Source organism: Falco cherrug, chromosome 1, assembly GCF_023634085.1.
Source record: "Falco cherrug isolate bFalChe1 chromosome 1, bFalChe1.pri, whole genome shotgun sequence".
Classification (NCBI taxonomy): domain Eukaryota; kingdom Metazoa; phylum Chordata; class Aves; order Falconiformes; family Falconidae; genus Falco; species Falco cherrug.
The window spans coordinates 89627404-89642623 of NC_073697.1; the positions used below are offsets into that span (position 1 = coordinate 89627404).

At 45.2% G+C, this 15220-nt stretch overlaps 1 protein-coding gene across 4 annotated transcripts in view; it reads right to left on the bottom strand.

Annotated features, from left to right (window-relative positions):
- Window positions 1-15220, bottom strand: part of ADORA2A (adenosine A2a receptor) — a 30472-nt gene extending 15252 nt beyond the window's left edge. The window contains exons 1-3 of one of the 4 annotated variants that reach the window (XM_055712089.1): window positions 15047-15220; window positions 9721-9887; window positions 10-113 (exon numbers count right to left, since the gene is read on the bottom strand). The gene's annotated coding sequence lies outside the window, so the exon portion shown is untranslated. Of the gene's footprint in view, window positions 1-9; window positions 9434-9720; window positions 9888-15046 lie in introns of those variants that run through there. The other 3 variants (XM_055712097.1, XM_055712082.1, XM_055712102.1) reach the window with 3 other exon arrangements.

Here is a 15220-nt window from a genome sequence, read left to right on the forward strand (position 1 = left end):
CCATTATACCTGCCATTGTCTTGCCCATAGTGCTTGTTGCATCTACAGATTCAGGTCAGCATCATTCTTCGACTACAACCAGCCAGAATCACATCCAGCAACATACACTTCCCCTAGAAACACACACATAGGCACAAATACCAACATCATCTCTCAAGTATACATTCGTGTTCCTGCAGTATCATCCACACAAATCTAGGACTGAAGCTGGTGCTGCTTGCAAGGAATCATAGTCCCTACAGCTGCTGTTTCATATGAACAAGATACATACCACCTACATGCCCGCAAGCTTCACTCGCACACTGATCTTGCAGGTCATCTTGTACCTCTGCTTTCAGACATGGGAGCACTTCACCAGTTTCAGCTAAAATCATAGCAATGAAGAATACATTTCCCTGAGCTTTGTGCCACAGTCAAGAGATAAACTGTTTGCTGTCCTACCCTGTCACTTCCAGAGGGGGTTTTTAATCTTTTTTAGCAAGATTTTGCAGCAATATTTTCTCATTACTTTAAGAAGACAGCTACTTGAAACATCAGAGGGCTGGGGAAGAGAGGGACACACTGCACTAACTGATAAATCACTTCAGCTCAGTTTTGGATGCAACATGAACCTCCAAACCAAAAGATTTTTGGGGCTCCCTCCACAGGTGATTTAGTATGGTCCAACCCAGCAGAGTTTCATGCCTTCACAGTTTACTCAGTTTTCAAGTCAGAAACCTAATTTCTCAGGATAAAATAAAAGGGTAAAGACAGTGATAATAAAAGAAAATATGATTAACTTGTGATTCACATCTGATCTCAGGAATATAATCTAATTTTAGACCTTTCATTGATTTAGAGCTCTATTGCTAATGCTGCATTTGAAAGGAAAGTGAATGATTCTTGGTGGTTTGGACGTGGTTCAAAGACCTAGCTTTTTCTCTACCTTCAGCAATCTTGTCTATGTGTTTGGTTTGGTTTGTGTGGAAGAAATCAACAGAAGATACTAGTTTGTGATCTAGCTGTTAAAAGGAAGATAAAAATCATCCATTTAATCTTTTCTAAAGAACAAAAAAACCCCAAGAAGTCTCTGTATTGCCTATCTTCCTTTAGTACAAACTCTGCTTTTCTGCTGACCTGAAGATTGCTTCCACTTTCTTGAATTTCAGGGATGTCAGTAATACGCTCCTACATCGCTCTGCTAGCATCTGACTGTCCATTACAAATCCCAATAGGTTCGTTTCAAGGCAGTGATGCTGGAAGCTAACCCCTCCCAGCCTGGCTTCCAGGGAGGGGATTAGAATTAATATAAGATAGAAATAAAGAAAATCTGGAGGGAGAGAAAACAGAAAGGACAAGATGAAAAATAAACAGTGCTTTGTGCATGTGTGTGAGCAAGAAAGGGGAAAAACAGGACAGGCAAAAGTTGGTAGGAAGAAAAAACCCAACCAAACAAGGGAAACAGTGGGCAAAACAGGCCTGTTAAGAGACAGACAGTGTGTGTGCCTGTCAGGGGTATGACACATGGCTGTGCCTGAAGGCTCTGAAGTGGGTGCAAGCTCCCATGTCCCTTGGCATCATGGCAGTAAGACAGTGAGGGGGTAATACTCTGGCCATGGAGCAGGAAGCATACACCCCTCTGTTTCTGAACATTCTCACATGTTTCCATGCAGGTCAAGCTCCTGACCAAACTCCAGTGGCACAACAAATTAAGAAAAAACTAACAAACTACTGTGACATCCTTGGGCCAAAACAACTGCTATGTAAAATAAAACCACCATAAACACCCTGACAAGTTACTCTGAGATGAAGTCAAAAGAACTGAAGTAACTGGTTTTTGAAAGGAGTCAGCCTGAGAACTGGTCACATTAAACCTGACGCTGAGATCTACTTAAAGTCCTGCTACGTTGTTCTTGCCCCTCATATTCATACCACATACACCTCAGTGAAGAGGATTGAAGTGAAATTACTCGGATAGTCTTTCCCCCATATACTAATCATTCAGCACAAAGACAAAACTGGAATTGCCTACAGCTCTGCACGTATCCTGAAAAAGCACAGTGCTGGAATAGGAAGTTTAATGACCCCCATCACTTACTGTTTTCTGACACAACAGAGCTTTTAAGTTTCTACTTCAACTGTTTCATGGTCTGATGTTAAATTTGAATTTTTTATCTCTGAATTTGTTTAGTTCCTTGTTTACTATCCCCCGCCTCACAAACAGTGGCCTGATTCTTCAACCCAAGCCCTAGCCATTTATTATGAAGCAATCTGTGAGATGTTATGCCAGGACAGGACAACATGTCCTTCCAACCCTCTGCTCTCAGATGGGCTGGAAAACCCTTAGAGAGTTCTGCAGAGCCAGCATATCTCAGAAGAGAGATGACTGGAGCTGAGCAGGTGTCCCAGCCCCAACAAACCAGCATTTTGTGTCTTCTTCAGCACCAGTGCTTCTGCAGTTGCCACTGACATTAGAAAATGCAATTATTAGCCACACAACCCTGGCACATCAGAGGCCTCACCTGCTACTTACAGAAGATGCCACAACCTGGGAGGTTCACATGTTCAACCTGAACTCGCTCATCTCATCATCTTCATCTCTCACAGTGTCAGCCCACTATAGCTTTCACCCAACGTGACAACACATCATTAATTGTAGAAGTATTTGGAACTTGCTTTTAAAAAAGAACAGGCTCAGTCTTTCTGCTCATAAGGTTAGAAATTTACTGCACAGGGACAAAATGAAATACAGACCACCTGGAGAAGAAGACATACATCCAGAGGCAATACAAAATTTATTTTAGAATCATCTACTACATGCAAGATCCAAAGGCTCCGCAACCAAGTCTGACAAGTCAAAATTAATTAACAATCAGTTTTACTCACCGGGGAAGTGGTATATTTAACATCTCAGGCCCTTGAGGGATCAATACTGCAAGCTTCTTGAAGCTTAAGAAAAATAACCTGTATCACACAACCTGCTGGGCAGCTACAATTAGTATTTCTTCTTAAGCCCGTGTTTTATTTTGTTAATTGGATTAATTCCTTCTTGATACCCTGGGCTATGTTCCGGTCTTTGCCCCATTATTAAATAAACCTTTTTTTGCCACTCACGAACCTGTAAAGCTGTTGCTCTGTTCATTTTTAGTGACTTGGAACACTCTGTTCTCTCTCATATTTCAGCCCCAATGAAAAACTGCTCCTTGAAAATTCAATAAAGCATCTGAACAGCACGTTCCCATGAAGCTATTCAGCACTGGAGCCCAAGCAAGCTTTTGTTTGGCATCTCCAGTTGGCTTTGGACTAAGGTGCTGCCCCTTCTCTCTCCTGAGCACCCAAAGCATGAAGGCAAGCCCTTGGCCACTGCTTGGTTCACATCCCCCACCTCAAACAAGCTCATTTCCTGCGCTTGGCCCCTTCAGGCTCAGCTCAGGCATCCCAGTTTTGGATGCCCACACTCTGCCACACTGGTACAGGGAAGAAGCCCTCTGCTCTGCATGCCAGACTGACACATATGACAATGTCTGTGACACTTCAGTTTGACAGCTACTCACAGATACCAGCAAAATCTCTAGGGGATCAGCAGCCCTCAGGGCACCCAAGACAGTCTGTGGGCACAAAAGTGACAGGCTGCCGCCTCCCCGGGCTCCAGAGATTGGTTTCTACTTGTCTGCTTTAGGATGGGCTAAGCAGAGCAGCAGGCAGCTCACTAGGCCAGGGGAGTCTTCATCAAGGCTCATTCCAAAGATCACAATCTAGCATCTCCTTTTGACAACATGACCCTTCTCAGGTACCAGCCACATACAGATTACCTAACTCCCTGAGGGAAAACCCTTGAATTCACACATGGCTGTAAGAGCAAAAATTGGTGCTGCTAAAACATTTGTTTCCTGCTTTCCAAAGCCTGGAGGGGGAGATGCTTGTCAGTTTTTATCCTCTCTTTGAAATCCCTTCAGCTCAAAGAGAATTTCCCTATCTTTCAAATCAAAGACTTTAAGAAATTTTGGCTCTCCCCATTACTGTAGAGGATCAAGTCACAATAAATGAACCGATCTGCTCAGAGGCAGTACACAAATTTGCAAAACAACTCAGGCTGTAAAACAATGAGAACAGCTCTCCTTTCAGGGAGAATGAGAGGGAAGGCAGCAGTAGCATTTTTCTGAGTTGCTCAATAGTTTCCTTTCGAAAGTTCAGTATTTTATGAACACTTCACATAGAGCAGCTTCCCCTGCCTCTGACTGTTCACATGAAGCCAGTGCGCTTGATGGTGCCAGAGAGCATCCTCACTCCTGCTTCCTATCAAAGGATGAAGAGATGTGGCTGGGTGGAGCAGGGAAGAGAGGAGGAAGGACGCATTACCCATCTAAACAAGACATACTTTTTCTGGTTCCCCCTATTTGCTTTATTATTGGCTGCTGGCTAAATGATCTTTTAGGTCATCTGCTTACAGTAATAGGAGGAAATTAAATATTAATAATAGACTATTTCCCTCTAGATTGCTCTTTGTTAACAAAGGATACAAGTGAAACAAAGCAGGCAAAATGATCAGCAAACCATGCTCTAGGTTTTCAGGTACCTGGAGCACTTGCAGTTTTCCTCAACCTTCCCTGAAGTTACAGATGCCCCATGTCCTGCACACCTGCCTGTGTGGACACCCATACAAGTGAAGAACGTGGTGATGCCTGGAAATCCTTGTTTTATCAAGGGGCTCCACATGGCAGTTTGACCCTTCAGACTTTATTCAAAACATCAACTGAGTCACTGACACTCTGACTGCAAAAAATGCGTGGCCAAGGATCTTTCGAAGCACAGAGTTTGTCTCTATTTGGGGAGTGAAGTCTTCCGCCAGTGTAAACCCTACAGTGGGGTAACAAGGCTTCTGGATTGGCTTTGCATATTCTCCAGAAATTATGAATAAAATGAGGGCTTCAGCTTTGCTAAACTTGGTATCACCTCCTTGTACAGGAAAGCAGCAGCCCTCCAAGACTTAAAATCTTCACTCCACATACTTGTGAAAGGCAAAAGAAATGGCTCTTCAGAGATCTATACTGCCCCTGATCTTCGTCTGTCAGTTCAGAAATGGGGAAGGGGGACAACATTTCTGTTTGACATTTCTGTCTCTGCTGCAGTCCAGGCCAAAAAAGGAGGCTATAGTCACAGCAAGAACAAGCACGGTGAATTGGGGTGTGAAGTCTTTATCAACTAGAGGACTACTAGAGACACCCATATCACTGCAGCAGTGATAGAAACAAAAAGCATAATAAAATCACCCCTTTCAAGCCTGTCCTGTGTCTCTTCTCCTGTGTATACCCCATATAAAAATCACAAGACAAAAATGCCCAAAATCCCCACTGGACAACAAGCAAAGGTCATAACACAGATGGGCTGGCTAACAGGAATGGCTAATGCAAAACCAATATTGCAGCTTTGCCTCCTGCCCCCCCAAGTGCTAGAATTGGATTAATTTTTATTGCAGTAGCGAAAGAGAAGACTAAAACAGAATGCATTTGACCATTTTTTTTCCTAAGTGGATGTTATAAATGTTTAAAAGCAAGAAAAAAAAACCCTCACAGTAATTATTCCCATTCTAATGGTCACAAAAAGCCAGGGAGGGCAAAACTAAGTAAGGCTGAATGACCAGCAGTTAAATAAGCGAGATCAAACAAACAAACAAAAGGGAAAAGGTTCCCCTGTGCTTACTAGAGAAAAGTCTCACTGGGCAGCAAGCATCATGATATATTGCCAAAAGGCACAGAAACATGCTGGATTTTTGAGCAAACCATTTGTATCCAGGATTGATGATGTTGACCTACAGTGGCATTTCCAAAAATAAAAAATGGAGCATTTGGCCAAGCTTTCATAAGACAGACATGTAAGAAAGCATAATTAAAACCATGTACCATGGCCAGAAACAAGTTACTACTGCCAATATCGTCCACAATGTCTCTGAGGAGCCAGTTTTCCTTTCCTGTGTGAGGGAAGAACTCAAAAGCAAACTTTGCCTCCCCACAGTCCTACTAAAGCCAGCTGTGTTCATACATAAGGAGCATTTCCTTCAAGAACAAAATAAGAGAAATGAGGAAACAGGATATCAAGAAGAGGTGACCCACTGAGGAATACAGGCAAGGGAGGAATGTGCTCTGAAAATATTTATCATATTGTTAATGCATCCATTCTGGTATATTTTTAAAATAATGGCGTAGACTTCTCTCCAGATGTAACTTCACCTCTCATTTCTAGATGAAGTTTCCAGAGAGGCAGTTGAGAATTGGGTATATCTGTGTGTTTTCCTGCATTTTTATCCAGTTGTTCCCAAAGCCTATTTGCCTTCTCTGACTACAGGTTTGCTTTCCACCAGGTCTTGTGTTGCCTGCTCTCTCTCCTCCAAGCGCTGTCCTTCTGCAGGTTGCAAGCAGTGCTTGCATAAGCTCTGCCAGTAAAACAAAAAACTCACCCTACCTCAGTGCAGGGAATGCTGTTGTACCAGGCCTACACCAACATGCTGTCTTCTACAGTAGAAGGAATATAAATCTTCCCATCTCTCTCCATGTAACTTAAAATGATTCCCCAGCTGCCCTTCCCTATCCTGATGAAGGCACTGTACAACTTGAACAGAGATGAGCAAATTCTACCTGCTCTGAGCCAAAGCAAAGCTGGCTCACTGCATTAGCTCATCCATGGCTCATATGCTGACCCCTCTAGCAAGGGTTATTACTGAGGACTCACCATGAAGCTCCCATTACCACCCAAATGGTTTGACTCATACCCACCCACAGTATGAAAAGCAGTGAGGCCGCCATTGGGTTGCTAACATAGCTCATCATATCCTTCCTCCTCAACTTGCTCCCTTCTCTTATCAGTGTAAGCAGTGACACAGCAGCAGCACTCGGCCCAAACTCCACAGAGCCTGCCCTGCTGACATGGAATCCACAGAGCCCATCTGACCACCCCCAGAGCCGCCCCTCCCTCTGCCCCTGCACAGCGCACCTCACTGCCTGCCGTTTGCTCTCTACCGGCTGTTTGCTGCTGGCTGGTTCAACTACAGAGACTGACCACGTGCTCGCTGTGCCTTGCAATACTGGCTGATTTTCGGCCAATGCAAGAAACCCTATTTCCTCCCATGCCCTGTGGCATGCCCTGGCCCCTTGCACCCCCAGGCTGTGCACCAGTATGTTTCATTCAACCGGTTTCACCTCAGATTGCCAATCAGCTACCAGCGAAAACGCATTTGGACAGCGTGACAAAGCTGGTGATGTGATTTCATCCCAAAAGCAGGCAAAAGCTACAAGAAAAATTTTTCTTCCTCCTTAGTTTGTTTCCAGCTTTCCCTCTTCCATTTTTTAAGGTACTCATCCTGACTTGCTAATGCTTATTTGCCCTGTGTCACAGCTCATCATCCTGTTAGCATTTCTGTCTCAGTCTCAAAGTTATTTAAGAATTTTCAGGACTCTGCCACCCTCTGTGGATAAGGAGGTGCTGATGCTCTGCTGATGTCTCAAGGCCACATACCCTTACTTTGTCCCTCCCTCTTCTCCTTGCTAGGACTTGCACCATACTTCTGTCACTCCTGCAAAGTGACTTGCATTTTCACTATCACAGTCATCCATGCCAATACAAGCCTCTCTAGAGGTACTTAGTGACTTATTTTTTTTTCCAAGTCCCTAATTATAATCCAATTTATTAAGAAGTCTCCAATGTCACTGCTTACTGATCCCAAAGTCTCAGCATTTAGCCAGTGCTCTGAGGACTCTAAAAAAGTCCTTTCTTCATTTCTTAAGTCCTAGTGCTGTGGTAAAAGCACATCCGCTTTCAAGTAACTGCCTGCTAACTCTGCCCGCTTCCTCCTCTGACTGCTCAGGCCAGAGACACTGATGTTCTGGGGTAGAGAGCACCCAACTGCTGGTGAAAATGTCATCAGTCATTGGTTTCTCCCCTTCTACATCAAACCATTGCACTGGAGAACCAGTAGCCATTCACAAATCACTTTAGAAAACATATTACTGGACTTGCCAGCTGTTTATGAGTGAGTGTGCTTGTCCAGAGGAAGCAGAAAGGCAAAGAGAGGCAAAGAGAGCAGCAGCAAGTACTCCACATCAATAGAGATGCTTCTACCGCACTTGGGAAGTGGCCTTTTTCCCTTATGAAAACATATTTTACAGGTTTTGCACAATAAGAGATCACAAAAAGCTGCAACTGTAAACAACACCTGCAATCACTTCTCAAATGCATGACAACCATGATCCTCACACCTTCCTGAACAAGGATAAACCAAAGAAGATTCACAGTGTGAATTCCTTAGGGACCGTGGCATTTGACTCCAAACACAAAAGATGTTAGTCAAACACAGATGGATCCCAGGAAGGTGCCCAAAACAGACATCCCCAAGACTTTAGGGTTGTTTCTCCCAAGTGGACTGTGTTCATCTCTTGCCTGCAGTAATCATACAGCTAGGCTGTACTGTGGCTACACAGTGGAAAAGGAAGACTTCACTTTAGGAATGGGGTAGGAAAGACTACAAAACCTGTCAATGAATCCTCTTTCCAGTCTTCAGCCCATGAATATGGTTTCTTGTCTTCCTATATCCTGCAAGAGCTGACACCACACAGCTGTACCACAGAAAAAGAATCACATAACTACATCGAATCCTCCAGAATCCTCTATGTCTACCCATGTTATAACCCTAAATGAATCATACTGGTGAAGCAGAGCTTGCATCAGCATTTGGCAATATGTCACAGGGTGACATAAAACAAAAGATTAATGTTTTGTAGGTGTTTGACAAAGTTGGGTGCCTCAGTCTTAACAGGTTCAGCTAAAGAGGCCTGATTTCTGGGAGGGAAGCACTTTTTGGAATCAGGATATTTTAAGGAATCCCTGACCAGGTAGCCATTAGCACAGGTCATTTTTTGCCAAAAATCCAGGCTGCAGAACATTTAAGAAACATTTAAAAAGTCAACGTGCTTCCTTGCACATGCTTCAGGAACTGTAATGGTGCTGGTGCCAGCCCAAGTCTGTCTGATGTTATTTTCCATCATCCCATTGAACCTGGGCACTGATCTGTGGATCAGACGTATATGGAAACTGTAATTATTCAAATAAATTTCAATCACGTGTCTCTCTTCTGAAGATCATATTAAAGAGCCATATATCTCCTAGCTGTCTTTTATCCTGGGGAATGTTTCCTATGGAAAATCCCAGTCTGTGCTCAAGTATATGGATCTCATACTGAAACCAAAGTTGTTATCACCACAGAATATGATATTTAACATCCTACTTCCCTTTACTTCTTAACCTCAACAACTGATTCATACCAGAACCTGACAATCCTATTCTGGGGAAACCTCAACAACCGAAATGGTAGGTCAGTTTGTAGAGGATTTCCCCAGGACAAGAAGGGGGATACAGGTAACAGGCCAACATTACAGAACAGGCAAAGACAGCAGAAACACGTATGCTCTCCTAATAATACGAAAAAAATATAAGGGGGGGGGAAGGGGGGGGAGACGACAACGACACAACAAGAAGTGAGAGAGGAACACGATAGTCTAAAAACAAAACAAAGTAGCTCCAAAGCAGCAAAACCAGAAGAAAAATGGGAGAGAATCTGAGGTCTGAATACTTAATGAAGAAAGAAACTTCTAACAGGGAAAATAGCGCAAGCTTCACTGCTCCCAAAGGGACGCTTTAGAAGAGCGGAATGAGCCCAAATTGCACTTCCCTCTGTTCAGCACCATTACTCACTCAAACGTGTGAGGGACTCTGCCCAGGAGATACGCAGACATGACCCCCAGCTGACGCTGGCTCAGGTTCAGCTGAGCTTTGCATGGCTCCACCAGTGAACAATCCCTCTCCTGCCCTCCTTGAAGAGCTGCTGAACAAGGAGCCACAACTGTCGCTGTGAGTGTCACCTGGGATAAACACAAGGGACAGGAAGACAGAGAACACTGTATCTCAGCTAGCCAGCAGATAAAACAGCCCCAATCTGCAAGTACTAGGGGCCTCCTGAGAATGCCTGAGTGCCTTCCACCCTGGATTTGAGTGCAATCACAAATGCTAATCAACATACAGACAGGCGCCCAGCATGTCATTTGTCACGTCTCCAAAGCTTCAGGAAAACCCCCCTTTCCTCTCCTCGTATCAGAGAAGGACAGGAAGATTCCCTCATCCTCGGCATGCCTTTTCCTCCCCCTGTCCCTGGCTCAAACCATGGCAGCAAGAAGTTTCACTCCTCGCTAACTTCTCCATTGTCAGAGATGCATTGTTTGCAAATGTTCCCTAAAAATGCTATGTAAAGTATTCTTTATTCCTGTTTCAGGTCTTTCCACATCCCTGTGTAACACCTGGACTTTATCTTGTTACCTGTCAGATAGTGATAAACCTCCTGCATGCAACCCCTGACTTATCATTTCAGATAAATGCAATTTGTCTTGTAGCTGTCATTTCTTTCCAAGCCCTGCCTTTCACTGCTGCATTTGTAGTTGTAACAAAGTACTTATTTCATTTGGGCTTGAGATGTATAACTTTAAAAAAAATAAAAATAAAAAAAACATCAGCAGGAGCCCCAAAACATACGTAAAATTTCAAGTGTGGTCTTCCTGGCACTAGATTTACCGCTGCTTTGTGGGCATGGAGGCTCCAGTACTCCTGCTCTTGCGTTATATTCTACAGTGGCATTTGCATATACTGTACACAAGATACAATGTATTTTATGCTACCTGGTAATTTTTGGGTTTAATAGTCAACCAACAGGCCCAATGACGAAAAGCACCCTTTCTCCAGAACAAATTATAAACTAAACTGATAAGGTTTGAGCTAGTTGCTTAAATGTAAGTGATAGTGAGTCTGAAGTGCTCTAAGCTATCACCTGAGCTTCTGCTGTCACTTCAGAAAGGCACGCACCTCCCTCAGGTCCTATCCTATTCTCTGCCAGCCCCACCAGGATGTCTCACATAGCACTAGATGTCTTTTTATAGCACCCATATCAAGCCCCAGGCGTCCTGAACAGGAAGGGACAAAGCTTGCACTCAAACACATGCCGCAAGACTGTTAACGCTTTTGCCTAAAAGCGGCAATCGCCCTGAACATGTACGTTTTACCGAAGCCATCTTGTTGCATTTGGCTTTTCTCTGAACTCTCCTAAGCACTTAGTGGCTCTTCAGCTCTTTTCATAACCTCATTGCTGTGTTTATCCAAACAACTTGATCCTAACTTTGCAACTGCATCACTGTACAGAGCTGTAGTGCAGCCCACCTACCTCACCCCCCATCAGGGATCTCTGGTCATAGCAGGCACAAGGTAGCCAAGTTTCATATGATTTGCTCCTTACAGAACACAGGCTGAGGAGGGACAGAGATCACACCTTTATTCACCCACATTTACCAAATACCTGCATTTGCTGAAGCACTTCTAAATACTCTTTGCTGCTCCTCTGCAGGTTGCCCACTGTGGCCAGGATGAGGACTGAGTTACAGCAAAGGAGGTTTTAAGCTGGATACCAGGGTGTTTCCTGCATGCCAGGAAAGTAAGGAGTCTCTGCTGCAGGTCTTTAGGAGCAGGATGGAGAAATAGCTGTCAGGAATGACAAAAGCATAGCTGATCCAGCCTTTGAGCAGAGGCATGGATCAGACGACCTTGAAAACCTCCTGAGGATGTTTTCCATAACTGAGTGTTGTATGTGCCATCTGTCCATTCTGATCTACAGAGATTTACTTCAGGAAAAAAAAAGTGCAATACAACCAATAATTATTCCTGACACAGATGCAACCTTTGGGAGGGAGGAAGCATCTTTCAATTCTATAGAGGAACCTCAAGCCTTCTGAGGTTAAACCACCTTCTGTGTATCTGCCCAGATCCTCTTGCCCTGTCCGTTTTTTACCCCTAACAGACCAACCCTCAATATTCAGCTACACAAGCACCTCATTAAGTAGGCAACTTTGTCTTTTTAAAATGAGCAGGGAGGAAAGGAACTGGTGCTGTTGTGTTCAAGTTGCTTCACCAAGGCTGTTCAGCTGCACTGCAAAACTAAGTTGATCCATGAAGCGACCAAACCTTCTGGTCCTAAATACCAGACCCCGTTGAGGGGAGTAACTCTCCATTGACTTGTGAGAATTCTCTCTGATTCCTTGATGCACAGCTCAAGATCTCTTTGTTTTTAGTTTAGAGCCCAACAAAAAAGAAAGCTTTAATGCCCATCTCCATTTTCAGATGGAAAGCACACAAGAGTGACCTGGAGTTATTCATCCAATTCAGATGGAAAGAACTAATAAGAAGAGCTCAAAATCTGTTCAAGCTGAAGACAAGGACAAACTTTGCAGGACACCAAGAGAGATGCTGATACAAGCCCTTGGATGGAAAACAACTCACTCACTGCTGCACAGAACACTTAGAGAGTACTTAGCCACATTACGCTTTGTCCCATCTCACGTGGGTGGAAATGTCGAACCAAAGTGAAGAGCTGAAGCATAGTGAAAATAAGTGTTTTGGTGGAAAATCTGTGAAGCCTTAAGCATCCTGTATAGACGAGAAATCATATAGCCATCAGTCACCCAGGCAGAAAGGAAGTGGTAAAGTGGGAGGTTTTCCCTCCACACCAGATGGAAAAGCTACCAGCCTCAAGACCAAAGGGGATGTACTTGGCCAGCCAGCACAGACCCTTCAGAGAAACACAACCGAAAGGAAGAGTGAAGATTCAAAACAGTCTCTCCAAATCTCCTGCTGGACTGAGCTTCTCCCAGTAGTTCTTAAGAGGACTTAACCACATGGCTCTACATAAAATCCATTATTGAAGATTAAACAAAAAAGATAAATAGCTTTCAAAAGTTGATTACATCACAATGCAATAGTGCCAGCAGCCCTTATGGAAACATCCTATTAAAATATCGGCAAAAATAGAAATGCAAACATGGGAGACCTGACGGGAGGCTTTTTCAGCTCGGATCTTTAGTGCCTTTTGCACCCACTGACAGAAGGACAGAGCCTAAAAACATCATTGCTGGGCTATCATCCCCTGACCTGGCACGGGATGATGCTGATTCTATTTTTTATGTATAAAGATACATATGGAAAGCAAGACAGGTTATGTACATGTGTAAATTACAAACTTACACATGATCAGCATTAAAAAGGAGACCTGGTTGCCTCTTTTTTTTTTTTTTTGTTTTTCTCCCCCTACACCCTGGAATAGGTCATTTCTATTTTATATACACACATACATGTTTGCAGTTTGTACCCACATGTTTTCTCTACAAATTCAGAGGCTCATAGCTTTCCTGTTTAATTCAGAATTGAATCCATTTGCCACATTAGACAGGATTTCATTTTCATAGTATTTTTGTGATAAGTGATTACATTTATATTGACTTTTTTATTGGGATTTGAAATATGGTATTTCTTCCACAGATCTAATTCAATTGAAATATTTCTCACATCCCTGTTGATCACTTTATCTAATTTTTTTGTACTTCACGTGGGCAACATGCTCTGGGGGGTGTCTCTCTAACAGCAGGAGCTGGCCATGCTTTCTTTCTCTCTGTTAAGTTTCTCTCATGCAGGGTGAATTTAGCAATTACTACAGTTCTTGAGTTACATAGGTCTGCGACTTACGAGCCTGATAAGAAACCTGAAAACAAATACATCCAAAGATCAAGTTATCTAATAGTTGACCATCTGCTTAGGAAAATAATTTTAAATACTTACAGCAATTCCATTAACTGCTATTTACTAAGTGAGTCATGTTGTTCTCTTTAAGTTAACCCTTTCTGTCTCCTCCATCGGGGCCTCTACCCAAGGCAGTTTTGAAAAGGGTGCTCAACCATCTTTACTACTTTCAAGCTATAGCAAAGCTTGCAACACCTCTGCACTCGAAACTCACCCCGTGCTCACACTGCACCAGGACATAAAAGGGCATTAAAGCAACTATAGTGCTTTTGGGAGACTCTCAGACCACACAAACCACCGTGCAGGAAAATCTCCTCCCAGGAGCATCCCCAGTGAGGGCATCACACACCAGCACATGCCACAGCAGCGAGAACACACCTGCTGCCTAATGCACTCTTCCAGGTTGGACTGCCTGCACCTCCAAGAGGGCAGGTTACCCCAGCAGGGCCCCTGAGCCCTGTGTGCCAGGGTACAAAGCCTTCACACACATCCTCCCCACAGCTCTGGAGACAACTGGCACCTGGCAGCCTGTTCCCTTCATCTGCCCTCTCCCCCCAGCACAGGGATGCTAGGCCCTCCGTACCTGGTAGTTCCACTAAGGCACTCGCTGGATACCAAGGCTTAGCGAGCTCCCAGGCACAGCAGAAAGGACACTGCTGAAAAACTGTTTCAGTTGCTTGGCTAAGATGAGTCAGGGTCAGGGCTTTCAGGGGGCAAGGAATGAGGTAAAAGCGCGTACAGGTTTAATGCCATCTATTCAGTCCCTGCCCGTTCTCCCTTACCATGATTACAAAGTGTGCGGAAAGGCTCCTTTGTTAAATGCTACAGAGAAGTTTACAGGATGCAGGGTGCTCCTGTGGAATCGCTATTTTATGATTAAGCACAAGCACAAATATCATCTGAAGAGCTAGGAGGAGGACTGGGTGCAGGGGGGCAAAGTCCAGCGCTTGATGTTTGAGGGAAGATCCGTGGAGCAAACATCTTGGAGTGTGGGGGTGTGTCGAGGGACTGACAGTTGGGAATCAGCACGGTGCAGACGAGTGCCGGCTCCGCGGTGGAAAAACCATCCAAGCCGGGACGGGGGAAAGCGGTGGTAAAGAAAAATTGCCCCCGTCTTGGGGCGGGGGGCCAGGCAGCGCCGGGAGGGCGGCGGGCGGCCACTTTCAAAACTCGCGGGAGAGGCAGGAGAGGGACCGGGGCCGTGGCGAACACGGCGAGGGAAGTCGCTGCCCGCAGCGGCTCCGGGGACCGCTGCCCGTCGCGCTCGGGACGCACCAGCGGGGCCGCCCGCACCGCCCGACCGGCAGAGAGCGGCGCGGCGAGAGTCGCAGCCCGCCCCGACCGCTGCCACAGCGAGCACCCGCCGCCCCTCACCGTGGAGCCCAGCCGCAGCGACATCGGCATCACCCACCTGCCCTCGGGGCGCCGCTCCGCTCCGCTCCGCACGGCTCCGGCCGCGCCCGGCAGGCGTGTGGGGTGGCGGCCGGCCCGGCGCTGCCCCGCTCCCGCTGCCGCTGCCGCTCCCGCCCCGCGGCGCCCTCCGCAGCAGGACACGGGCAGCCCGGCGGCGCGGAGCCGGCGGCAG